This window comes from Acomys russatus, chromosome X (assembly GCF_903995435.1).
Source record: "Acomys russatus chromosome X, mAcoRus1.1, whole genome shotgun sequence".
Lineage (NCBI taxonomy): Eukaryota > Metazoa > Chordata > Mammalia > Rodentia > Muridae > Acomys > Acomys russatus.
In genome coordinates this window covers 82,027,686-82,053,225 of record NC_067169.1, presented here as the reverse complement: position 1 = coordinate 82,053,225, position 25,540 = coordinate 82,027,686, and the positions used below count along the sequence as shown (strand labels likewise).

The 25,540-nt window shown below is 42.3% G+C and overlaps 1 non-coding gene across 1 annotated transcript; it reads right to left on the bottom strand.

Annotated features, from left to right (window-relative positions):
• Positions 1 to 23,985: 23,985 nt before the first annotated feature.
• Positions 23,986 to 24,129, bottom strand: LOC127186028 (small nucleolar RNA SNORA48). The gene has a single exon (XR_007830283.1). It is a non-coding gene; the product is annotated as a small nucleolar RNA SNORA48 (small nucleolar RNA).
• Positions 24,130 to 25,540: the final 1,411 nt, after the last annotated feature.

The following is a 25,540-nucleotide window of genomic DNA, read 5'->3' as shown; positions in this document are numbered from 1 at the left end:
ATTCACTTGCTTCTGCCTCTGGAGTGCTGTGATTAAAGGAGTGCACCACCCACCATACTTGACCTCTGCCCCTACTCAGATTGAGGTGAACTCTAAGAATATGTTTATGTATGTATGTATGTATGTATGTATGTATGTATGTATGTATCTATCTATCTATCTATCATCTATCTATCTATCTATTGTGATAGTGAGGATGGTTCACAGGGTCTTCCCCATTCTAGGCAAGGACCCTAACACTGTGCTACAAACCCAGCCCCATGAATCACCTTTTTTTTTTCAAGCATTCCAAGGGATGAAAAGTGATCATTTTCTAACTACACTTTAAGCAACAGTGATCCCAGAATCGGCATCACAAAGATTGGGACTCCCTGGTCTTTGGTTTGCAACCCCAGAAGCCAGCTCAACAGAAAGTGTGGCTTGGTTTTCAGTGATGTTTGGCTTTCTGCAGGCAATCCAGGAAGCTCTGTGATCTTCTCAGTGCTTTCCTTGCTTGCCCTGGGGAGGGGTCCCTGCTGCATAAAGATCAGTACTAAAGGGAGCGTGAACCATAGTTTCCTGCAGGTTGTGAATGGACCACATCAAGTCTGTTGAGAATTAGGGCAGTCACTAACTACCCCAATTCTTCTCTCTTCACCTTATTCACAAGCCACTAGTGGAATAACTCTCTTCCCTTGGAGTCAATGGAACAGAGTATCCTATACATGTGGTCGTTTTTTTATGTCTAGATAAACAGGATCTCAGTTTGAAGGAAACATTTCAGCTAAAAGAGGAAGAAAACAGGGACATTGTTTTGAAGCTGTCTTGGCAAAAAGGAAAAGGCTTTCAGCCAGCATGATGTTTTCTGAAGATATTTTGGGTTGTGCTCATTTTTTAAAAATTCTTCTCTTGTACCATATACCCTGAGTGCAGTTTCCCCTCCCTCCACTTCTCTTAGTCCCCCACCTCATCTCTCTTCCTCCCCCCCTCTTTCTCTCAGATCCACTGCTCCTACAGGGCTTCCCAGGGACAGCAACCAAACATGGCATAACAAGTTACAATAAGACTAGACACAAACCCTCATATCAAGATGGGATGAGGCAACCCAGTAGGAGGAAAAAGGTCCCAAAAGCAGGTAAAAGAGTCAGAGACAGCCCCTGCTCCCACTGTTAGGAGTCCCACAAGAAGATCAAGCTACACAATTGTAACATGTATGGAGAGTCTAGGATGCACCCTCATTGTCGGTTCAGTCTCTGCAGGCCCCATGAGCCCAGGTAAGTTGATTCTGAGGGCCCTGTTCTCATGTGGTGTGTGCTTAACATTCAACATTGTTTTGCATATTAGACCATGGACAATTGAAGTAATAACAAACTAAGGACTCTACTACCTCAGCACTACAGCAACCTACAGTGACTACTGCATGAGAATAATATTAATCATCCAAAGAATGAATATAGGTGTTAACGTTTCCTATTTGGCCAGTACCACTTGTCTTGCTCCCAAGCCATCCATGAGAATTGTGTCAAGCCCAGTGGAAATTCTGGAAGATGAACTATCCATGATTCCTGTCCTACTATTCCTCAATTTCTTGTGGCTTGGAAGACGAGATTGAGCACAAGCTCAGAGAAAGCTTTCCCCACTCACTGGCTCTACCACCCATTAGAGCTTGAGATTCTTCCACGAGCCTGATTCTTTTGTAACATGTGACTCAAGCACACCAAGGTAATTGCAAATCATTCTGCTGGGAAGGACACATGGCATCTGTTGCCAAACTGCAGTACGAATGTATTTGGCATATCTTTTCCTTTGCACTAGAAGAGTATATGCTTCAAGATATATGCAAAACAACAACAAAACAACAAAAACAAAAACCCATGTCTTGATGGAATGGAAGATCACCACTAAAGTCAGCTGTAAAATGACTGACAGGCTTTCTTTCATTAGTTGTTTCTTTCCCCCAGTGGACTCTTCCTCCCATCCTTTCTTTCCCTCCCTCTCTGCCCTCCTCCTTTCCCTCCTTGCTTTCTCTCCTTCCATTCTCTCCTCTTCTCATTCCTTCTCATGGTAGAGATGTGTCTTAGTCAACTTCTATCACTATAATAAAGTACCACAGACTAGACTGGGCACAATAATGTCTGCTTATAGTTCTGGCCTCTTGAGAGGTTGAGACAAGAAGATCACTTCAGCCCAAGAGTTTGGTGCCAGTGTGGGCAATTTATCAAGAGCCTGTTACGATCAATCATGTAAACAATGTATCACTGGTAAAATGCATACTTAATATTGGGCCCAATCTCCATACTATAAACACACACACACACACACACACACACACACACACACACACACACACACACACACAAACACCCACGGTAATAAAAACTTCCCTGGCAGGGCAGCCTTGCTAGGCCACAGAGGAAGAGTATGCAGATGTTAGGGGAGGAGGGCTCCCCCTTTCAGAGGACTGTGGGAAAGAGGGAGGAGGGTTTGAGGGAGGGAGGGTGAGACCAGGAGGTGATGCGAGGGGACTACAATCGGGATGTAAAGTGAACAAATTAAAAAAAAATTTTTTTAAAGGACAGCCTGATGAACTATTACAACATTCCTGGCACATCTTCTTTTAAAACACTCTATGTTGGGCATATAAATACATTTGATGGTTACTGTCAAATGGCCTATTGCCTTAGTTTGTAGAAACTCATTTGTAGTTGTCAATGCCTGCTAAGATCTGGAACAATACTTCTTAGCCCCTCCTCTTTCAAATGAAATGGAAACTTTTTATAAAACACAAATGTACAGAAGCATGCATATTAAACAATGTCTAAAATATTTGGCTTTTCTTTTCTTAATTACATGTGTCTATTTACTTATTGTGTATGTGTGTGTGTTTATGCACATATGTGCATGTGTTAATCATTGGAACATTTTCAGGAGTTATTTTTCTGCTACTGTGTGGGTCTCCAAAATTGCCTCTACCCATTTAAGCCACCTCAGAATATGGAGTATCTCTTCACTATTTATATATTCGTTTACTTATTTCATCAGAGTTTATTAAGATATATTTTATACATATTTTGCTAGTTTTATGCCAGGATATTTCATTTGGGGTTATTACTATAAATAACATTTTATTTTAATGTATTTTTCCCAATTGTTCGTTGCCAGAATATAGAGAACAATTTATTTTTGTATATTAAAGCTAGTACTCTAAAACCATTTTTAATTGTTTATTGGGTATGGGGGGAGGTATTTGTTGTTGGTGGTGATTGTGGTGGTGTTTTGAGTTTCTGTATAAAGCAGTGGTTCCCAATCTGTGGCTTATGACCCCTCTGGGGGATGGGTGTTGAATGACCCTTTCACAGGAGTTGTCTAGGACCATCAGCAAACACAGATATTTACAGTACAATTCATAGCAGTAGCAAAATTACAGTTATGAAACAGCAACAAAAATAACTTTATGGTTTCAGGTCACCTCAACATGAGGAACTGTATTAAAGGGTCACAGTATTAGGAAGCTTGAGAACCATATTAGTATAAAGCACCATCCTTTTGAAAAGACTTATTTTTCCTTCTCTTTTCTTTCTTTCTTTCTTTCTCTTTTTTGTCTTGATTCCATACAGTATGCTATTGGATAAAAAAATCCATAATGGTTTTTCCCATTCATTGAATGAAACTGCTACTTGTTGTTCGTGTGTGTGTGTGTGTGTGTGTGTGTGTGTGTGTGTGTGTGTTTGCTGAGTATGTTAGCTACAGCTTTTTATGTGTGTTCTTTAGTAGATTAAGAGAATTCCTTCCACTCCAAATTTTCTGGGACTGTGTTGTGGATAGGCAGTATATTTTGTCAAGTGTTCTTCTTTTTCTGTCTTTAGTGTACCAATGTGATCTGTTATGTCAACTGCATTTTGGATAGCGGATCCTAACCCCCAATTACCCCTGGAGTAAGTCTCACCTGGTCATAGGGTATCATTCTCTTTATAGATTGCAGAATTTAGCTTGGCAGTGTTCTGCTACTGATTTTTGTGTAAAGGTTTGTGAGGCTGTGGTTTCCTCTTTTTAAAGTGTCTATGGCAAGACATGCTATTAGTGCATTTCTGGCCTCTTGAAATGAGTTAAGAAGTGTTTTCTCAGCTTCTGTTTTACAGAGAACTGGCAGTATTTCCTCCAAACGTGTTTCATCATAGAATCTGTCATTGAGCCATTCTGAGCCTGGTATTTTATGTTTTAGAAGGTAACTAAGTATGGGTTCAATTTATTTAATGGATGTGAGTCTATTCAGATGATCTGTTGTTGACGTTCAATTTTTCAAGATGCGCCTTTTAAGAAATTAGTCTGCTTCATCTAAGCTTCACTTTGGTGGCTATAGAGTTCTTGATGGTATTCCTTTACTTTTTTTTCCTACAAAGTCCACGAAGTCTCTGCCACTTTGTATCCATTAATTAATTAATTAATTCAAAAGGTATGTTTTGGCCATTTACTATTAAGAAAATTTCCAGGTGTGGTACCTGAATTTAGGTACTTAAGAGGATACAGTGGAGGAGTGCCAGGAGTACCAGGGCACCTTGAGACTTTATCTCACAAAAGCACAAATAACCAACACATGTTTACTGAATGCCTATTATGTGCCAAGTACTGGGCTATGGCTCAGGATGGGGTGACACTGAATCCTTAGAACTTACATTCTTAGGAGGAAGAGCAACATCAAATCAATACATAATAGATGCATCTACAAATCACAGTTGCAGTAAGTGCTGACAAAGAAATAAATAGTATGAGAAAGATCATCTTTAGCAAGTGTGGGAAGGGAAAGCCTTTCTAAGGAGGTGACATTTTTGATGAGAACTAAAAACTGAAAAAGTCTAGGCCTGTAAAAAAGAAAAAAAAAGTCTGGGAAAGAGCATTCCAAACAAAGTAGCCACATGAGCAGGCAGCAAATAAAAGGAAGGGCTCCACGTGTGGGAAGAAAGAGACCAGTGTGCCTGGAGTGCAGTAAGCATGGGAGACAGCTGTCCCCAGGGAGATATGACAAGTGGTCAAGGGTCAGATTCTGTAGGGCTTTATGAGCCATGATGAGAAGTTTGAATTCCACTGTAAGTTAAACAACAACAACAAAAAAATTGGTGTGATTTACATTTCTAAAAGATTACTGTGGGATCTTTCCTCACTGCTGGGAGGAAAATATGCCAGAAGAGAGCAAGCGTGAGGGGACAGAACTCAAGATGTAATGTAGTAGTCTAAGCAGAAGGAGTTGGGTGCCTAAACTAGGGCAAGAGGGCTGTGACAATTAAAATGAAAAGATATAAAGCAGTGTGCATGAGAATTTATTCTTCCCAGGCATTAGTCTGAGCACTTACAGGCAGAATTGATTGGGCAATCTCATTGACTTTACTCAGCAGTGGGAAGTTGCCTTCCTCCACTTTTCAGTTTGAGATAGTCAGTTGAGAGTCAGGTTGCATAACTTGAGAACCTCAGTTAGGCAGGAGCCACATAGCCATCCCATTGGCTCCCCGTTTCATCCTACTAAGCTCTGAGAGTGCCTATTGTAGTTCCGCAGGCCTATCAGCAGCCTCTGTTCAAGGGATCATGGTCTCCATTCCAAACAGGTGCTTCTCCAGTCTGGGCACACTCTAAGGAGTGAATACTCTGAGGCTCCTTGGACTCATCTTTCCCAGGTGGGTGACATTTAGAATGATTATTGCTCAGCGCTACTCAGGATTCTACTAAATGGTATGACAGAGGGAAGCACTTTGACTATCGGGGGTGATTAGAAAGTGGAACGGCTCGCCAGAGGAGGTTATGAAGGTTCCATCAGCCAGACAAGCTGCTGAAATATGAAGACATACAGCAACGCGAGCAGCATCTCTATATTCTAAAGAAAAAAGCAATTCTAGTGATGGGAGAAGTAAGGTGAAAGGATGCTGTCAGTGCTAGGTCATGGGTGGCTGCCAAACAATGCAAGGTAGAACTCAGAGCCTAGCTAGGCCAGCAGGTAAATAGGAAAACTTGAGAACAAATTACCAGGATCTAGTTACAATGAATTATGATGACAAAGCCCAGGTCTGCAATCAGGCTGGAAACCACACTGGAGGATACAGGCAGGGTAATAGGGCTGACTGTGTAGTCAAGAGGGCAGCCGCAGATATGTGAGGCAGGCAGGAGAGCTAAATTGTGTCAGAAGGAAATCTTTCTAATGATGTTGGTCTGTGGCTGGGCTTTAAGCCAGGAAGAGGAAAATAGGTGGATGGAAAATCAGAAGCGAAATGTATCTCCTGAAGCAGAACACCATAGCTTGGCCATGGTATTGCAGTGCAGTCTGGAACTGGCACCCACCTGCTCTCTGTTTTGTTTCCGAGCTTTGCAGAGCGAGGCAATTTCACAGTTTTTCGTGACTTCAGGCCTGCTCTGTGGCCTCTAGGGGATGCAGCATTGCTGGATGATGCCCTGCTTCTGTGCCTTACGAGTGAGTCTGTGGTCAGTGAACGAATGCCCTTGTGAGCTTGAAAACTGACTTCAAATAGAATCAAGTTCACAAATCAAAGAAATCCCTCTGTTCTCCCCCTGTCTGTACATTGTTCTTCTGCAAAACCCTCCAGCCACCCAACTATTCTCTGAGACCTCTCCCAGAGAGGTCTGTTGCATGGGTTCATTAGCAGAATCTTTTCACCTCCCCAGTGGCTTCCACCACCAACTCCCTGGGGATGGTAATCTGCTGCCAAAGCTTCTAATGCCATAACAAAGGCATTGATGTATTGAGGTGGCTGCTGCTGCTGCTGCTGCTCCTGTTGCTGTCACAAAGCTGCCTCCCTCCCAGCTGAAACTACTAAAGCCAGCGCTTCTGATGTGGCCTTCTGTTTTCAATGCCCCACAGAGATTTTAGTGAAATGGTCCTTTAAACTGGTACTTACTCTTACAAAGCACTTTCTACTTAGAACTTAGATTTGAGACTAGGGAGCTGGCTCAGAAGATAACCAGGATAGAGGCCCCTGGTGGGTATCATTTTGATGGATTGATTTGTTTGTTTGCTCGCTTTTTGGTCTTCCCAGCAAGGTTTTCCACCCTCTTTCAATAGCTTATGAACTGTACTCCAGAACTTAAGGCTAAGTATGGGAACTACATTTGCCCAATCATAAAATATTCTTTCTCTCAGCAACAGTGAATGGACTACATAATGGCCATATGACCAAGAAAGGACAATCAGAATTGTCTCTTAGATTACATCTCTTAGTTACTTTTCCTCATTGCTTTGGCAAAATACTTGTCAAAAGCAACTTAATGAAGGCAAGGTTTATTTTAGCTCTTAGTTTGTGAGCATAGTTTATCATGGAGAGGGAAAAACACATGGTGGTAGGAGCATAAGGCAGTTGGTCACATCACATCTGTAGTCAGGATACAGAAAGAGAGAGAGAGAGAGAGAGAGAGAGAGAGAGAGAGAGAGAGAGAGAGAGAGAGAGAGAGAGAGAGAGATGAGTGCTGGTACGCAGCCTACTTTCCAATTTTTATTCCATCTTGAACCACAGCCTATATAGTGTTGCATGTTGCTCCACTTGTGTTCAGATTCAGTTTTCCCTCTTCAGCTAAACGTCTCTGAGACCTCCCTCAAAGACATACTCAGAGGTGTGGTTCGTAGGCTTTTCCAAACCCAGTGAAGTTGGCAATGACAACACCCAAAGACTCTGGGAAGCAGAAATAGCTTATGTTATGCTTTGGCTACTGGAAGTCATGTCCTCTGCAGTACAGGGACCGATTTCCATCAAGAGAAATCAAATAAGTAGGAAAAGAGATAGAGAAATGAAGAGAGAGGAAATACAGACACAGGAAATTCGGAAAGCGTTCAACCCTCAGCTCCTCAGCCCTAAACACCAAGAGGGGCTCTGGAGCGCTGGAGCTCTGGGAGGTTCTTCTTTCTTCCAATCAGATGCAATCCTCTCTGAGAAGCTTCTTGGATTACTAAGCAAACAATTTCCCTGTCTTCTTCACTTTCTAGAGAGACTCAAGACTTACATGAATATTAAGGTGTACACAACTCAGTCTGCCAAGATTGGATCATTTCGTGTAACCATTCATTCGACAAATATTCACAGCGTTCTTTCTCTATGTCAAACACAGTCGTAAGAGATGAGAACATAGAAGTGGACAAAACAAAAAATTCTGTCCTCATGTAGCTTGCGTTCTAATGAGAAATTGATACTCACAAATAATCATATGCGTAATGTAGTCTCACAAAGGCATGAAGAAAAATAGAGCACACAGATATGACACAAAGTAATGAAGTAAGGATATCGTTTTAGGTCATCTGGTTAAGGAAGGCCTCCCGCGGAATACACAAGGCCTCAAGGAAAGAAGTGGGAACTATGAAGGGCAGGAATTCTATAACTGCACTTGGGAGAAGAATAAGATGCAATTGAGGAAGAGAAATAAAAAGGAAGCAAATTGAAGATTAAAGTTATCATCAGACAAGAAAGGTAGGTCTGAGCATGTTTTGGCTGCCAGCTTTCTGGCCTGACTCCTGCCAAGAGGGTGTGCAGTTTCGTTGATGAAGACCTTTTTCTTGGCCCTGTGCAACAATAGAGCGAGCACAGAAGAAAACTCAGTTTCAGCATTCAGAGGTCGCAAGCAGCCAGGAGTGGGGACAGTAGCCAGCCTTGATCAATGCAGAATTGATTTACAATTTAGTGCTTTTGTGTTTCAAAGTAAGATACCAGAAGAGGACAACTAGGGGGAGGGCAGATTTCAAATTCCTTCTGCTAGCACTGAAAACCTAAGGGGAGGGAACTCATGTTACTGCAAGAAGGATATATAGTACCAGGAAAGGGTGACCCGTGAGAGGGCATGGCAAAAAAGAGGGCAAAGCCCTGAAGGGAAGGCTGGGAGAGTGATATACAAAGAAATATGAAAAGAGGGTTATGCTCATAAAATAGAAATTGATGGGCTAGGGCACGGGGACATTAAGAAGATCTTTAAGAGGCTTCAGGGAATGAAAGTATGAGGGTCAAGCAGAGCTATCTGGCGGAACAGCTTTTTGACAAGCAGCTAGCGAAAGCCAATATATAACAAGATGAGAAGGATGGGCTTAAGCCGGGAGGGGGGACTGCGGCAGCACTTGCTGTCTGAATGTAAATCAAGAGTGGAATTCTGTGTGTACAAGACAGTAAATACAGTCTTTCAAAAGCACAGAGAGATGCTGTGGAGCCTTCTTTTATACAAAGAGGACACTGGGACTGTTATGACTAAGCATTAATGTCAACAGAGTGGCATAAGCACCTCTGTTCTCTAAATTCAAAGAGAACTGATTTGAAGGTAAGATGTGTTTTTTGGTTTTTTTTTTTTAATTTATTTCTGAGCCTTGGTTTCTTCATCTGTGACACAGTAGCAGTAGTAGTAGTAGTAACAAATCACGGGATTGTTGTAGGAAAGCAGTTCATGGATAGTACCTTGCACACAGGAGGCAAACAATATTACTATTGTTGGTATTATGACTACAACTACTTTTGCTATTAAAATACACCACTTTTATTGGGTATGTATCCATATATGTGTGTATGTATATATCATGATACAATGCTGTGTGTGTGTGTTTGTCTGCAACAGATAAGAAGTAAGAAATAAAATAAACAAGCCATATTGAGGATTATCCAACCCATAAGAGGAGACGAGGAGATAACGTTTTCAAAGTAAAGAAACAATGAATCAGAGAAGGAAGGGCAAAGCACATAATCTCAAACATGGCTCCTATAAAAATAGGAGAATGCTGATGGATATGGGTGGAACAGAGTTGGGCGCAGGGATACACAGTAAAAGGTAGGGGGTAGCAGATTGAAAAAGGACAAAGATTACAGTGTGTATGTTAAAAGGTGATAACAGTCATTTATGACATGACGTTTGGCAAGAGGAAATTACCTCGAAGGGCACAGTGTATTCTCACTCATTTATAAATGAAATCCTCATGGTGTGGCCTTCCTGGGAGCTTCTTAAAGATTAGCACTAGGCTGTACAGATCCTAGGATGGGCTGGGGGGGCGGGGTGGAAAGCCTGAATTAGCTTAGCTCTCTTTGCTTCCCTCCTCTCCCAACCCAGCCTCCATCATTATTGAACCGCCCCGGAACCTCAGATGAGACTCTCGCCTGGTTAGGCGCCTGGGTGCTGTCTTGTCTTTTCTTGGCATGCATCTTATTTTAGTAACAAGCAATCCAGAGGCCGCTCGGGCTGAGGGGGAAGGGGACAAGACAGGCAATCATCACAGTTTCAGAATCAGTGCGTTCCTGCGGGACAAGGAAGCATGCCAGGCACAGATGAGTGCGTTGCTTCAATAGTTCTGGAGAGAAAAGGAACCCCAGGAAGGGACAAAAGGTAGAAGAAGGCAAAAAACAAAACAAACAAACAAACAAAAAAAAAATTGCGGAGTTGGAGAGCTGCCAGTAAGAAGAGCAAGGTTTACAGAAGCCTCCGCCCCCCTCCCCCGTCCCCAACAAAGAATTTATCATAACGGTTCTCAACCTTCCTAACGCTGTGACTCTATAATACAGTCGCTCATGTTGTGGTGACCCCCAATCACAACATTAGTTTCCTTGCTGCTTCATAACTGTAATTCTGCCACTGTTATGAATAGCAATGTAAATCTCTGCGTTTTCTGATGGTCTTAGGTGACTCCTGGGAAAGGACCATTAGATCCCCAAAAGGGTTGTGACCCACAGATTGAGACCCACTACTTTATAAATCATATTATAGACTTCATACGGAGAACAGGGTTGCTGTGTTCTCTAGCCACTCCTACTCAGCTTGGTACACACTGGTGGCCTGTCTTGAACTCAGGGCCAATGCCTAAGAAAGTTTCAGGGGTAGGATTCATGTTCCATGCAAAATAAAATCATGGGATTCTCTGGTTTTAAATTATTAACAGTGTCCAGAAAATAGAGCATTCATCCAAGTAGTTCTGGGATTTGCTTGTTTCCACGGGGTCTCATAGCTGAGGCTGGCCTGGGATTTGCTAAGTAGCCCAGCTGGAGTAGGGATTGCAATGCCCTCTGGCTCAGCCTTCCCAGCTCAGCTAGCTCCTAAGTATAATGTCCCTGTGGCACACAGCCCCATACCTGTGAGGCTAGCTCTGCCTAGGAACATGATTTACCGTCAGATCTAGGCTCACTGTTTTATTTAGCAAATCAAAATGATAGAGCTAAATGATTTGCTAGCTCATTCTGCATCTTATTTTGTGACTCTTAAACGTGCTTTTATTTTTATTATATATGTAGTGTAGATCATATGCAAGATGGCATAATAGGATCTGCATAACAGCAAATGAAGAGAAAGTATTAGTGGCACTTACAGATTGATGCGGATGCCAATATCTATCTTTTAAACGGGAGAGATTTCCTCTTTGCTTTTGGTTCCCTGGCCTGGTGTGGTTTTGATCGAAGCTCTGAAAAATGGAGAGAAAAGGCAAGAAAAGCTGTTTCCAGGGCTCTGCTCCTCCCATCCCTGTACTGCTCTAAATATCCTCATTCTGGGCTTTCCTCCCAGCTCCCCTCCCTCCCAAATCTTTCCCTGAGCTCTTTAATGTTCTTTCTGCTTATTTGTCACCCCTTGTGGCAGCTATTAAACCAAATCCTTACTTTGAGAATTGGTAATTAAAGGGAAAGAATTAAGCATTTATCCTGCCTTTCCAGTAGGAACTATATTTCAGTATAATCAAATAGCCATAGTTTTGTTCTTTATTTATTTACCACTTACATAGCATTTACCGTGCAGCAGGCCTTAATCTGATAGCTCTACCAATATTACCTCTCTTTCGTTCTCATAACAACAACATTTTACAGATAAGGAACTGAAGCCCCGAGGAGTAAAATGACTTAATAGCACAGGTAGTAAGAGATAGGACTAAGATTCCAACATCAGACAGTTGCCAAAATCCATGCTCTGCCAGATGTGTTAAGTTACCCCATCTGTGCAAGGTAAACTCTGCTTCCCTGACCACGCTGGCTAGTAAATGCAAACTGACCAAAATTTCAAGTGGCTAAGGATGCTGCCCAGTGGCTACTTGATTACCCTACACAAGGACCTCGGTTAAAATCCTCAGCATTAGAACTGTTAGGCCAGTGAATAACTGGTGGGAAGTGGGCCAGCACAGAGACTACTTTCCAATTGCCGGGAGGAAACTAGCTCTAGAGGATGGGAAAAAGGATAAAGCGCTTTCTTCGCAGGCAGGAGGACCTGAGTTTGGACCCGCTGCACCCAGGCATTATTGTCCATGCCTGTAACCCCAGCACTTGGAGTGTAAGACAAGAGGATCACAAGGGCCCACTGGCCAGCCAGTCTATCCAAATTGGTGAGCTTCACGTTTAGTGAGAGACCTTTCCTTAGAAACTAAAGTGGAGAGAGATAGAGGAAGGTCATTGTGGTTGATCTCTGGCTTCCACATGCACCCCACCCAAAACACACACACACACACACACACACACACACACACACACACACACACACACACACACACACACACACCAGTCCAGCATGATTAAGTTCCAGCTACTTATACTAGTAACTTACTTTAAAATATACTCTTTTATCGGCTTTCATCTATCTTCTGACTCACTCCATGACTCCTTTGTGGTTTTTTTTGTTTTTGTTTTGTTTTTGTTTTTTGAGGGGCTAGGGTAGGGTAGGTGTTGAGACAGGGTTTCTCTGTGTAGCCTTGGCTGTCCTGGACTTGCTTTGTAGACCAGGCTGGCTTCGAACTCTCAGAGATCTGTCTGCCTCTGCCTCCCTAGTGCTGGGATTAAAGGCCTGCGCCACCACTCCTGGCTTCCTTTGTGTTTCTTGCAACCACCTACCAAACAAACTATGTATGATAGACACTCTTACCTCAAAGGGTCTGCTTTGGAAATAATCCAGACTAAACACACACACACACACACACACACACACACACACACACACACACACAAAGCAACTGTACAAATGGCTTTGATCCTGTGATGCTGATAAAATGGTCAACCACAGTATTATAAATGGAGGCAACCACATACCATTATGTAGTGATGATGGTATTTAACTTGAATATATGAAGCCTTCAGTTCTAAATCACATTTTTCAGGGAATTCATGAGGTTGAGAAACCCACAAGTGTCTATTTAGTCTAAAAAGCAGACCAACTTTCAGAAGAACTGGTCTGTTTTCTTTAGTCAGTAGTTAGTGAAAAATAGGAAAACAAAGTTATTCTCAAGTTCTAGAATAGAAGGGTTATACACAGATCAAGACATGATTTTGGACTGACTCTAATCTGGGACAAAGCAGCTGTGAAAGGCATTTCCAGTGCAGTTGAAAAAGTTTGGATTTGATTTGAGCATATTGAAGGAAATAATTAACCAGTAGGTCCTAGAAACCTACAAGAAGAACATTATGATGGGCAGATCTGGGCCCAGGAGTCCTGCTCAAACTATGGCACCAGCCGAGGACAATACGTTCAGTAAACTTTGAGCCCCTACCCAGATCTAGCAATGGGCAGGACATACTCCACAGTTGAGTGGGGACTGACTTTCACATGAACTCTGGTGCCTCATATTTGACCCTGGATGGGGAGGCCTGGTGGCACTCAGAGAAAGGATAACAGGCTACCAATAAGAGATTTGATACCCTATGAGCATACACAGGGGGAAGAGGTCCCCCTCAGGAACAGTCATAGAAGAAGGAAGTAAGGGGAAAATGAGAGGGAAGGAGGAATGGGAGGATACAAGGGATGGGATAACAATTGAGATGTAATATGAATAAAATAATAAAATATATTTTAAAAAGTACCTTTAAATGCCTGTTCTAAAGTAAACTGGGTCTTTCACTGACACCTTTCCTTGCAATATGGTTTACTTGCTTTACTCTGAACGAAGCCAGGTGCTTGCCCGATATGCCATTTTTCTGTAACAGATATTGTTGATACTACACCCATCTCCCTTGATATGGATGACAAGGATAATTTCTACTTATGCCAGCCTGGCTTCTAATCACCAACACCTATGTCTGTTGGGCTAGAGAAACCCCCAGCTTCCAGGGCCCACTTTGCTTAGACTCAGAGGAGTCCAGAAGTGATTAGTGCTTCAAGAATTCTCCAGGGAATAATTAATACCAAGAACTAATAGTAATAACAAATACAAGTATGCTATTCCTAGGGGGAAGAGGTTCATTCAGAGATGTGCATTCTACACCACTTTCTAGAGTTCTCCAACAGGATTGAGTTCCAACTACCCACAGAGGCAACATGCTTTAAGTACATCCCGTATTGGCTCTCATCCATCCTTGGTCTCACTTCTTTACTCCTTTGTATTTCTTGAAGTCCCATGCCAAGCAAACTATGCCTATATATTGGAAGCTCCTCTCAGATCTGCTTTGGGGAGAATCCATACTACCAGCCCATGCCGTGGAGCCCTCTTCTTCTTCTTCTTCTTCTTCTTCTTCTTCTTCTTCTTCTTCTTCTTCTTCTTCTTCTTCTTCTTCTTCTTCTTCTTCTTCTCTTCACCTGACAGCAAGTGAGAGCATTAGAGTTTCTTTATGCTCATTCAGCATTCCTCCTTCCCTTGTTACCCTGTATATTCCCCATCATTTATCAGCATCCTGTTTACTACCTCATCTTCACAGAAGGTTCCGGTGAACTCTCATCCCAATTCTATCAACTTTAGGGTTCCCATATGGAAGTCTTACCTCAAGAATTATTTTCTTTGGTTTTGGTTTGGTTATACTGGGTCTGTTGTGTGCCGTGGGGAAGAGGAGAGAAAACACCAGTGGGTTCATGAAACAATAGAATCTTTTCTCATTCCCATGACATAAGCAGAGTCCCTGATCGATCAGGGACACCAGAAAAGGACTCGGGAGCCTTGTTTCTTCTGGCATCCCCAGTAGGGACTGAAGCACGGTTTAAAAGCATTAAAACCGCAAGCATCTGCGCCAAGTTACAGTTATGATTTTTACTAATCAGAACTTTGGGATTAGGGACTTTCCCAAGTGTTCCATCATTGTCAACTAATATTGAATATAAATGGTTTTGCCTAACCAAACATATTCATTTGTTCTTTTTGTTGTTATAAGCAGGCATTATGTTTTGTGTAAATATTGTTGAACAGATATGTTTTGGGGTACTGTTGTTGCTTAGAGAGGAAGTGGGTCAGCTTAGATAAAATCAAGTCAAAATGGTAGTACTTTCATCTGCTTCCAACTGTTTGATTTTTGCGAGACAAGGTCTTACTCATTATATCTGCCTGGCCTGAAACTCACAGTCATTCTCCTGCTTCAGTCTCCAAAGTGTTGAGATTATGGCATGTTTCAGTGCACTCAGATCTCATCTCAACTTATCTTTGTCTCTGCTCCAGTTCAGTCATTCCCTTAGTTGTGAACCTCATCACCATTCAGAACTGTGGTACCTCTGAAATTCCCAACTCCACCTTTTATTGATACACATTCTTGGACCTGGCTACATCTGTCCTGCAAGCTTCAATCCCAAAGCAGTCCCATGTCTTCTGTGCTCCTGAGGTCTGGTGTAGAAAAGTATCGATGCCTGTAGATTGTTGACACAATCTACAAGCCCAGCTGATATCTCAGTGCCTAGCTGAGCTTTGCTTACCGTTGGGAAGCAGCATTTCCTTCTCTTCAGTAATGCTCTTATTGGTTTTGTTGTTTCTGTTGTTTTGAAGCAAAAACTCAAATGTTTGATTTTACCGTGAAAGACTCAGGAGCCAGATGCTGGGATCAAAGCCTGCTAGTTCAGAGAGGCAGAGAAAGCACCAGCTGACCTTCCTACTCAGCTGACAACGTTCCAGAAGGACAAAGCCCCCTCTCCTCCACACTGTCTTAAGAATCCTTCAAAACAAATGTCCCTCCTTTCTACTTCCTGTGCATCTCTCTATACATCCTCGGGACTTCCTTTCACTCTCTGGTCCACTGCCCCACCCCACGTTTACTCCCTGTCAACTGGCTGCTTGCTCCACTTCTTGACCTTCGGTTGACTTTATTTAATCATGTTTACAGAAAGCTCTTGGATTAAGGATTAAATATTTGTGCTAGGGCTGAGCTGCACCACAAACAGAAACAGATTTTTCCACTAAACAATCTTGAGGTTCACAGTGCAATCATATATCCTACAATAGGTTTCTCTCTTGGGTCTGTAATTTTTAATTTAAAAAGTCTGCTTTTGTCATTTATGGGTTTTTTTTTCTTCCTCCATATCTTGGCTTTGGTGTGATGCACAGCATTTCCTCAATGTGCTCTCTGAAGACCATAGCTCTATCCCTAGCCTTGGACTGTCAGACCTACTGGGACCCTCCCTATGGATTTATTATTACCCACTTATCAAGAGGAGACTCAGACAAGTCCTATTTTGTGGTTCATCATTTTAACAGGTAACTATCGCATAACAACTATTAATCCTACCAGCAGGTAACAGTGTCAGTAACTATGCTAAGGCCCTTGACATCATGGACTTTCAAAATTGGGATGAAACTATTGAAGGAAACCAAATGAAATGGTAAGAAGGATCACTGGATGGGGTCGTCAGAGAATATCTCTGTGGGGAGGTACCACTTGATTCAGGAACTGAAGGCAGAACAGTACCCAAACAAGTGAAAATCCAAGTGGAAGAGTATTTCTGGCAGGTAAAACTACAATTATGAGTTCTGCAGTGAAAAAAAAATGTCCCGCATAGAGTGAATATGAAAGGCCATGTGGGTGCAACATAGTAAACTGAAGGGATAAGAACAGCTGACATAGGAAAAGAGCAAGGATCATATATGGATCATGGGATCACCAATGGACCTTGAGTCTGAATCATGTGGAGCCTTTCAGAAAAGGTTGATGATGAACTTTGAAGTGTGATGGGAAAGCCCTACAGAATTTTAAAATATACACTATTCAATTTTATGTGGATAGATGTTTTGTCTGTATGTATATCTGTGCACTGTGTGTTCAGTACCCTTGGAGGCCAGAAGAGGGTGTCAGAGCCTCAGTAACTAGTTACAGATAGGTATGCACTGTCATGTGGTTGGTAGAAAAAAACGAATCCAGGTTCTTTATGAGAACAACAAATACTCTTTCACCACTGAGCCATTTCTCCAGACCACACACTAGAAGATTTAGATTAGGAAAATTGCATAATGAAGGTCTTATTTTTAAAGATTACTTTACTGTGATGTTTAATCATCATTGTCAACTGAAGTTGGAATCACCTAGGAAAACTACTTTTGAGTATGCTTTTGCATTCAAAGAGTTTACCTAAGGAGGGAAGACTCACCCCAAATGTTTTGACAGGGCCTCTCATTTGCCTGAATTTTCGCTAAGTAAAGTATGTAGTTTGTCTGACTAGGACACAAAGATCTATGTGTCTCTGCCTCCCCAGTGTTGGGATTATAAGCAGGTACCACACCATGTCCACTTGTGTGGGTTCTGGGGATTGAACTCAGGCCCTCAATCTTTTTTTCTCTGTTTGGGACAGGATCTCACTCTGTAGACCAACCTGGCCTGGAATTCAGTTTGTAGACCAGGATGGCATTAAACTCACAGAGACTTGGGTGCTCCTGCCTCCCTAGTGCTGGGATTACAGATGTGCAGCACTACAGCTGACTGAAACTCTCATGATTTCAAGGCATGTTTTTACTGGATGAGCTAAAGCCTCTAGTCCTGTTTTGTGGCAATTTTAAAGAGACAGGTGGACATGTGATTATCCATTTTAGAATCCTGTTTAGGGTCTTTTCTGGGAGCCATTGGTATAAACATGGTGCTGAAAGCCATAGGAATGGAGGAAGCTACTCAAGCAAGGGTTTGAGAAAGAGAAGTCTCAAGGTAGAGTTTGAATAATTTGAATCTTTAGATCCAAGTAGAAAACATTGAGAAAGAGCAGTGAAAGAATGACATTAACGAATCTAAGCCAGTAAATGTTTTAAAGAAATACTTTTTAAAAGATTTTAAAGACCATCTATGTCAAATGCTGGCTTGAGGGCTATTAAATTCAGGACAGAAGTGTGATAATTGGATTTGGCAACACAGAGGTCTCTAGGGGATTGTGACAAGAGAGTTTTCAGTGAATTGATGGGTATGGAACCCAGCCCGGAGTAGATTGGAGAATGAATAGGAGGTGAGGAAGAGGATTTTGCATGTGTATATAATTCTTTGGAGAATATTTGATGTTAATGGGTGTTAAGATATGGTCAAAGAAAAGTTTATTTGGAGGATAATAAATGCTAAAATAAGTCTGCGATAGTAAGGATTATCTGCTAGAAAGTGTAAAGGTCATTAAAAAGGAAAGAAATAATGGCTTGGTAGATTTTTCTGTCTACTCTTCCACAATAGTAAAATTCCCAGTTCACAGCTGACCTTGTCATTTTCTAAAACAGATATTATACATCTTGCTGCTAGATGTGGCCTTGTAGCTGCCTCTGACCTATAAGATATATGCAAAAGTATCCTGTGCCTACTCTTGGGATCCTCCTTTGAGAGATAGCTGTCATGTGCACTTTGTTCTTTCTTTTGTCCATTCTTCATTCCATGCCTGAAGTTTGAATGTAATAACCATAACTCCAAGATATCATCTTGGACCTGGAAGACAAGGACAATATACACGGGATGTGATGAATTGAGAGGAGACTGGGCTTCTGAAGTCTTTTTAGATCTGGGTCACCATACCAACATCAGACTGCCTATTTCTTATGTGTGAGGAAATAAATGCTGACATTTTACCCACTATAATTTTGAATAACTGTTGAGCTCAGATGAACTTAATCCTAACTGATCAAAATGACATCTGGAGAGCCACTGCAAGCTGTTAACAGTGAATAATTCATCCAAAAACATATAACATTAAACACCACCAAACCAAATAATCCAATTAAAAATGGGGTACAAAACCAGAGAATTCTTAACAGAGGAATATCAAATGGCTGAAAAACACTTAAGGAAATGCTTCACATTCCTAGGCATCAGGGAAATGCGAATCAAAACAACTCTGAGATTCCAGCTTACATTTATGCGAATTGATAAGATAAGAAATTCAAGTGACAGCACATGCTGGCGAGGATGTGGAGAAAGAGGAACACTCCTTCATTGCTGGTGAGAATGCAAACTTGTACAACCACTTTGGAAATCTATCTGGCGCTTTCTCAGAAAACTGGGAGTAGGGCTTCCTCAAGACCCAGCTATCCCACTCCTTGGAATATACCCAGAAGATGCTCCAGCACACAACAAGGACATATACTCAACCATGTTCATAGCAGCCTTATTCATAATAGCCAGAACCTGGAAACAGCCTAAATGTACCTCAGTTGAAGAATGGGTAAAGAACTGTGGTACACATGAACTCTGGTGCCCCATATTTGACCATATCCCCTTGATGGGGAGGCCCAGTGGCTCTCATGGCAAGGATAGCAGGCTACCAAGAAGAGACTTTATACCCTATGATCATATACAGAGGGAGGAGGTCCCTCTCAGTCATAGGGAAGGGGAATAGGGTGAAAGTGGGAGGGAGGAAGGAATGGGAGGATAGAAGGGATGGGATAACAATTGAGATGTAATATGAATGAATTAATAAATAAATAAATTTTAAAAAAGAAACTGTGGTAAATTTACACTATGGAATACTACTCAGCTATTAAAAACAAGGAATTCCCAAAATTTGTGGACAAATGAATGGAACTAGAAATGATCATCCTGAGTGAGGTAACCCAAACCCAGAAAGACATTCATGGTATATACTCACTTATAAGTGGATATTAGCCCAACATAGGTGTCCTCTGAGAGACTCCACCCACCAGAGAATCAGGACAGATGCTGGGACTCGCTGCTGGACTCTGGGAGAGAGTGGTATGGAAGAATGGGGGAAAAGAAGGACCCAGAGGATCCAGGAGCCCCATAAGGAGACCATCAAGGCCAGCTGGCAGATCTGGACCCAGGGGGCTTCCACAAACTGTTGTACCAACCAAGGACAATACATGCAGTAAACCTATACCTCCTATTCAGATCTAGCCAATGGACAGGACATTCTCCACGGTTGTGGAGAGAGCACAGACTGTCTCTGACACGAACTCTAGTGCCCCTGATTTGATCACCTCTCCTTGTTGGGGAGGCAGGCTATCCTGATGAGATCTGATAGGCTGTGGTCACATGGTGGGGGAAGAGGTTCCCTTCTGTCAGAGGTCTAGGGGAGGGGAGTAGGGTGGAAGAGGGATAAAGTGTGGGAAGAGGAAAACACAAGCAAGAGGATAACATTTGGGATATAATCTGAATAAATTACAAAAAATTAAAAAATAAAAATAGAAGGCAAGAAAAATTATAGAGATGGGGTGTAAAGAAGGAGGTGGGTTAGAATTCTCAGTTCACTGGTTCCCTTCTTTTCAGTGAGGTAGGAAGTAAGTGCTTCAGCTGAGAATTATGATAGACCGTTAGCTTAATGACTTTTTTTCATAGCTGTAACCAAACACCCAAAAGGAAGCATCTTAAAGAAGAAAGGGTCTTTTTGCTTGCTTGTTTGTTTTTAGCTTACAACATGAGGGAATAGAGTACCATGCCAGGGAAGACATTGGTAACAAGACTATGAGGTGGCTAGTCATGTCACATCTGTATACAGTCAGGCAGTACAGCACAGTTATGAAGTAGGGTCAGATTATAAAATCTTAAGGTGTATACCTAGTAATCTATTATGTTTGATATTTCATCCAGCACAACCTCTTAAAAGACCCAGACTCTTCCAAACCAGCACCATAGACTGGAGTCCACATTTTAAACATGCAATCCCATGAGGGCCATTTTGCATTCAGCCCACAACAATGGTGGCTTGCATATAGCCAGGTAGTACGTGGATGCCTTGACACTTGCGAGGATCTCTATTACTGGTCTTAAGTCATTTCTTGTCTGTTCCTAGCTGCCCTGTTCTCCCAAGCTCCTTACCGAATGTGCATCTTTTTATGTTTCACTGTCTACAAAGGACTCTGTTCTGATGTTCTCAAGATCTCCCATCCTATATTTCTCAAGCTGTGCCTTCCTCCTTAGTTCCCAAGATAGGACCCCCTGGACCCTGAGTACTTTCTTAAAAGAATGAGATTAACCATGCTTTTTTTTTTTTTAGTGCCAGGGATAGAACCCAGGGCCTTGCACGTGCTTGCACTGAGCTGCAAGCCCAGCCTTTGCCAGGCTTTTGTTGGCACTCACCCCGCTCCAACCTGGCAATCCACATTTCTGCATTCTAGATTTGCCTTGTATTCCTAGCATTCTCTATCTAAATCAAACTCTAGTCTCCTCTATTTCTTGTTCCAATGTCCAGTTTTCCCATCATGTAAGGCCTACCTCTTGCTGCATTTTCTTCAGGAACACTTTACTATTTCAATCTGCCCTAATGCTTTAATTATTCAGAGATTAAGTTGACACCTATTATGTGATCAAGTTAACTGTTGAACTTGAAAACCCATATATAAGAATCTATACAGTGATAGTCTGTACCACATAGTTGAGTATTTGTAACATATTGTCCTCCTGTCTAATGGAGCATATGTTACATATGGAATTTTCTTCCTGCACTCCCAGCTGCCTTCTTTTTCCTTTATCACCAAAACCCCTTTGCTATTGAGAACCAGTGCTTCATAATTAAATGAAAGATTCTGTTGCTGGAGAATATGCACAGTGTGACACATTATAGGAAGTCAGCAGGCAAACAAGCTAAACAGGATCTTGTTCTTGTTCAGAGCCGCAGATGGGTATAGCAAACAAGAAAGAAAAACCAAGATGAATACTCTAAGCCAGTCAAGATTTGTCTCTGAGGGAAGAGGGAACCGCCACTGCGGAGGGAGTACTAGTATATCTGTATCTTATGGACATTCCTTCCTTCCTCCCCTTCTTTCTTTCTTTCTTTCTTTTGATTTTTCAAGACAGGGTTTCTCTGTGTAGCCTTAGTTATCCTGGGCTCACTTTGTGGACCAGACTAGCCTTGAACTCCCAGAGATCTGCCTGCCTATGTCTCCAGAGTGCTGGGATTATAGGCATGCACCAGGCTCCTTTCTTTCTTTTTAATAGAAGTTTTTTTTTTTTTTTATGTATGCGTATGATTTGTGTGTCATGTGTATGTGTGTGCAGTTATGTGCCTACGGAGTCCAAAAGACAGTATTTGATCCCTTGGAGTTACAGGTACTCTCTCTCCTGTATATTTCTTTTATTATTATTTTGACTTGTGAATAAGTAGCATGAAAACTTTTTTGTATACGTATCTCACAATGAAAAAACATAAGGGAACTTTTCTAGGTCCTTCCCAGGTCTATTAAACCTGAATTGTCAGTGGTGCGGTGTGGTCTCTAAATTGCATTTTTATTTTATGCCCTAGGTAGTTTTGAAGCCTTTAAGGAACCCATGGCACCTAAGGAATATCACCCGAATCTTCCTGATAGAGGCAGGAATCTAGGCTGAGAAGATGAATAACAAAAGACCCATGGGTAAGGAGAGAAGGAAGCACTAAGGACAGAGGGATCCCAAACACCTTCTAAGTGTCTTCTGTGTGCTCCTAATTCGTGGTGATAAAAACATCCAGGAATTGTTTTTATATCTTTTGACCCCTTTTTAATTGTAGTTGGGGGAAAAAAATCTATGTATATATAGCCTTCCAGATATTACCAGTATGAGGGGAAAAGATGTGTGGTGGTTTTTTTCCTTCCAGATGACAACAAACTTCAAAACAAAACAAGGTAAAACATGTGTATTGGGTTGCTAGGGGCTTCCATGCCAAAATTCCACAGACTAGAAGCTCCACCAACAGACCTGTATTCTCTTACACTTCTAGAGGCTGTATGTTTAAGGTCAGGGTTTGTTTCTCATGAAATCTCTGCTTTGCTTGAAGATGATGCTGAATTATTATTATTATTATTATTATTATTATTATTATTATTATTAATTCACATTACATCCAGATTGTAATCCCCTCGCTCTTATCTTCCTGTTCCCACCCTCCCTCCCTTTTCCCCTTGACCTCTGAGAGGTGCAGTCCTCCTGCCCCACCATCTGACCAGTGTCTGATGACTTCTGCCTATATCCTAATCTAGTATAAGAATGCTACCCATATGGGATTAGAGTCTGCCTGATGCATATCATTTTAACTTACCACACTGAAGGTCTTGTAGATTGCAATCTGCTATACTAGGAGTTAAAGCTTCAACTTATGAATCAGGAGAGGGGCACAAATGAGACCGTAAAAGTATGGAGTTCATAAGGTGAATTTTTTGAGTGGTTGGATTTTTTTTTTAAACTTTTAAATTCGATTCTTTTTGAGTTTCATATCATGCACCCCGGTCTCTCTCATCCTCATCCCCTCATATTCACCCTTTACTCTTTCAACCTCCTCCCACAAGTGACACACAACAACAACAACAACATAGCAAAGGAGCTATCTCATCATGGAAGCTGTAGTGTGTCACAGTGTGTCCCACAGTATATCCCCCTGTCCACACATCTTCACTTGCAAATGTTCACTGCAAAGGGTCATTGGTCTCATTCAAGGTCTCTGGCTTCTGTGACACCATCAATATTGGATCTTCATCATGACTTCTCCTGGTCATCCTGTTGTCACCTTGTGTCATGGAAATCCTGTAGCTTTGGGACAGCAGGACTGGCCCTTTAATGCATCCCAACCACTGGCAGATGATATAGATTTTGGGGTGGACCAATTCAGAGCCTTGGATCTGGACCTCTGTGGCAGCTTAGCTGATCAGCCCACTGTCTCTCTGTCATCTGCACCACCAGGGCAAGCTCTTCAGCACTGCTCTGTCTAGGCTTCCCAGTGCTGTCATCAGCAAGAGGCAGGGCCAGCTTTCCTGCTCTAATGACCTCAGGTCGCCTCAGTCATACCCACACTTCCAGCTCCAGCTCCATTGTGCTGCCCAGCCAAGGTTCAGGACCCACTCTCCCAAGTGCCTTGCATTGGAGGGTAGGTCTGTGGGTGACATGGTGGTCTGCAGGTCTCTCTTTCTCTCTGTCTACCTCTTCCTGTGCCGCACTGCCTGCATTTGATTTGATTTGATTTTTGTGAATCTTAGACATAAGACAGTTTTGGCCACCAAGCCCGACATCAAGCTAGGATGAACCAAGGACTGCCATCTGCTCTGCCCCTGACTGATAGAAGAGCAACACCACCAACAAGGTGTCTCTTTGCCCATTGCCAGGGGGGTCCATACGGTGTTTTTATTCATTTATTTTGATATGAGCTTCATCATACTGTGCACTGAGCTGAGCATATTGTTGGTGTCTATTTGCTAGTTCATATTCATTGATTGACTAGTAACTGGCTAAAAGGAGTGTTGAGGAAGAAGTTATAGAGCAATGCATAAAACGGATGCATGCTTCTCCAGAGTTGACTGTGGTTGCCTTGTGTTTACCAGATTGACAACTCAAATCAGTGCTTTTCAATTCTAAATAACCCAGGCATTAAGAATCCACAAGATACTCACTCCAAAACATTGTGAAGCATTAAGCTGCTTGAAGCCTGAACTCTTAACAGTTTGACATTTCCTTTCAAAGCTGTTGGAATTCTTCTCTCCAGGAAGCCCAGTCAGAAGGAGCTTAGTGTTTTACTTATCCAAGTCTTTGCATCGATGATGAATTAAACATGTATTGAAAAGGGCGGTGCCAACTTTTGCAGCATCTCCCTCCCTCACCAGCCTTGAGTTGCATGTCCCAAGGGCAAGGCCAATCAACCTCGTCATGGAACAGCGGAGGCAGACAGATTTATTGACGAGAAGGGAAAAGCAAAGAAACCCCTTTCCTTGGCAAACAAAGAACCTTTGATTTCCCAGCTCATCATCTGAGACAGGGCTGCTAAGACTGTACCTTCGGCTCCCACCACGCCTGACCTCTGGGGAGCTTGCAGCATGAGCAGACTGGGAATGAGGAGGGAAACAGGAGGTAGATTCTGTTTGTCACAAAACGTAGCTGGGAAAAAGCATGGGAAAAATCTAGCTGGACCCTAGAAATAGCTGTTCGTTCTGCTCACTATATGCTTTTCACTTTCTAGCTCACCTGTGAAAGACTACCACATGATCAGGTCTGTAAACGTATTCCCGCACACACTGGTGTCTACTGCTTTCATTTCATCCTCACAGCCACCTTTGAAAAGAGAGCCTGGCCAGGTCATCGCTCCGCTTGATTCTAATTGATGAACATGAGCCCAGAGAGAAGGAGATGTGTTGTATACAGCTGGTTGCTGGCAGACCTGAGACTAGATTCCAAGATTGCAGCCTCTGCACTGCGAGGAGAATCCTTGCATCTTTGCTCTTCTCAGTTGTGGAGGATGAGAAGAATTGGGTAGCCACTGGGGAGACAGACACAAAGCAAGACCAAGAAAGGAGACTAGATTTCAAAAAAAAAAAAAGTCAGAGGAATTTTCCAATTGTCAAAGCAGCTCCTTTTAGGAGCTCTTTAAGGCTAACACTATCAGTTAAGCTTGGACCTAATCTCCCTTCCTTTAGGTCCTTGATAAATTAGATTCCCCTCTCTTCTTCCTTTCCTTCTCCTTTTTTCTCCCTCCCTCCCTCCCTCCCTTTCCCTTCTCTCCCTCCCTCCCTCTCTCCTTATCCCTTCTC